This window comes from Lissotriton vulgaris, unplaced genomic scaffold (genome assembly GCF_964263255.1).
Source record: "Lissotriton vulgaris unplaced genomic scaffold, aLisVul1.2 SCAFFOLD_2997, whole genome shotgun sequence".
Classification (NCBI taxonomy): Eukaryota; Metazoa; Chordata; class Amphibia; order Caudata; family Salamandridae; genus Lissotriton; species Lissotriton vulgaris.
In genome coordinates, this window is record NW_028247112.1 from 276,372 (window position 1) to 278,946 (window position 2,575).

At 50.1% G+C, this 2,575-nt stretch overlaps 1 pseudogene; it reads left to right on the forward strand.

Moving 5' to 3' along the window:
* Nucleotides 1–745: 745 nt before the first annotated feature.
* On the forward strand, nt 746–2,262 carry LOC147665633 (uncharacterized; annotated as a pseudogene).
* The last annotated feature ends 313 nt before the right edge of the window (nt 2,263–2,575 follow it).

Below are 2,575 nucleotides of genomic sequence, written 5' to 3' on the forward strand. Positions count from 1 at the left end.
GTGAGGGCAGAGTGGTGAGGGCAGAGTGGTGGTGAGTGCAGAGTGGTGGTGAGTGCAGAGTGGTGGTGAGTGCAGAGTGGTGGTGAGTGCAGAGTGGTGGTGAGTGCAGAGTGGTGGTGAGTGCAGAGTGGTGGTGAGGGCAGAGTAGTGGTGAGGGCAGAGTGGTGAGGGCAGAGTGGTGAGTGGTGCAGAGTGGTGAGTGGTGCAGAGTGGTGAGTGGTGCAGAGTGGTGAGTGCAGAGTGGTGAGTGCAGAGTGGTGGTGAGTGCAGAGTGGTGGTGAGTGCAGAGTGGTGAGTGGTGAGTGCAGAGTGGTGAGTGGTGAGTGGTGAGTGGTGAGTGCAGAGTGGTGAGTGCAGAGTGGTGAGTGGTGAGTGGTGAGTGCAGAGTGGTGAGTGCAGAGTGGTGAGTGCAGAGTGGTGAGTGCAGAGTGGTGAGTGCAGAGTGGTGAGTGCAGAGTGGTGAGTGCAGAGTGGTGGTGAGTGCAGAGTGGTGGTGAGTGCAGAGTGGTGGTGAGTGCAGAGTGGTGAGGGCAGAGTTTTATTTTTGATTTAAAGAAAAAAAATGTCATGAGCAATGCCAATAGCTCTACCTTTAATGATGCCGAGACCATTGCATTACAAATGCTTGTTTCTTGTGCAGCCAGTTGCTGTGACCCAAGTTTTCTGTACCACATATTCCTATAGGAGGTCTTTGCCCTTGGGTTACTCCCCCCCAGAGTCTCCTTCAGCCCTCCTATACTGTGTAATGGCGTACTACGCCGAGGAGGAGGATAAGTGGGTGGACTATAATGAATATGAGGAATATGGGGAGCCTTAGGAGGATGAATTGGAGGAGAACCTTGTGGAAGCCCAGGATACCCACGTCCAGGGTTTGGTGAATAAGGCGCTTATCAAGGCCTTGAAGCCCCTGGCGAAACCCCTTAAATCTTATGGGAAAAGAAAGTTTAGGTCCTCTTGTAAGGACACTTCTGCCCCACAGGCTTCGGCTGAAGTCCTGTTGAAAATGGCGAAGAATGTTCTGATGGATCATGGCTCCCTGGCAGGCAGGGATATGCAAGGAGACTCTTCTCCGGCTACCCTGGATACAACAGATTCCGATGACGATTCAGTGACGCTCAAGAAAAGGGTCAAGAAGACCAAACATATGTTTTATGATGCACAGGAGGACATGACACCAAAGAACCTACTCTTTAATCCACAGAACTTGATTCACCTTAGGTCCACTGAATGGATTCCCTGTATTGAGGTGGCTTACTGCGTGCAAAATAATTTGCATCAAGAGTTTTGAGAGTCAAGTCAGGGCCACCTTGCGATCAGAATGTCCCCGACTGTCACTGTTGGGGAAGGTGGCGGATACGCCAGAATTGGATCCAAACATGGTGACATTCATGCGAAAATTCGCCAAAGATCCCAAAAAAGGTTTGGATAGGGCCTGGAAAGGGTGCCAGGACAAATTGTTAAATGTCTCGGGTCCGCTAATTAAGATCTTAGATGCCGCGGTCACAGCAAAGGACATGGGTGTCCCCCTGGATTCCTCCGACATTATGGAATGGGCGCAACGCGCCATGTGCTTTCTGGGCAATGCCAACGTAGCGTTATCCACGGAGAGGAGGAGGTCTTTTCTCATGCGAATTGACCCCCAACTGGCTGAGATGGCTACTACGGAACCCGGTTCCATGGCAAATGGCATGTTGTTTGGCGATGACTACGTAAAAAAAATGGGCAAATATGTGGCCACTTTTTCTGCTGTGGATAAGGCACAGGCCAACATCAAACAGGTTTTTCATTGAGGTGTTTTTTTTAACAGGGCCGGCCGTTACAGAGGTCGAGGGTCCGGCCGAGGTGGTAATCAGACCTCTAGAGGTGCAGAACAACGGGGCAGAGGAGGTTCCCAGAGATCAAAGTTCTGCCCGTCCCGCAACAGAGGTGACAGGGGTCGTGGACAACAAGGATGTTACAGAGGCCAGCAGTTCCAGTCTGGAGATTCCTCCTATACAGGTACCAATTTTACATTGTGGAGATCATATGGCGGGAGGTCGTATTGCGCAGTTCCTTCCCAGATGGGAGGCCCCGACTCCCGACCTGTGGATAGGACCGACGGTATGGGGTTTTCACATCGAATTTTATGCGACTCCCATGCAATCGGTGACTCCCAGACCCCTAAGTTTTTCCCCAGTAGAAATGAGTTTCATCGATGAAGTAGTTCAATCGTTACTGAACAAAGGAGTGATAGTGCAGACGGATCCACATCCGCACGGTTTTGTGAGTACGATCTTCTTGGTGCCTGTAATGGCTGCCCTTTTCTGGCTCCTTTAAGGGGAAGAATAATGGAGAGTGACTCCAGCCTATCACCCCCATAGCATAGGGATTAGGACTATAGACAGGGCCCCTGCCTTCCATATATTAGAGTATTTTCGTGTCACTTTCCTTAATGTAGGGCTTATGAATTTAAGTTAGGGGATAGATATATAGGTATTAGTCATGATCTGCTCATTTGCTAACATGTTAGGATATTTTCCATGGAGTTATGCATATTGTGGGCTCCGTAGGCCTTAAACGGGACAGACTGCATTTT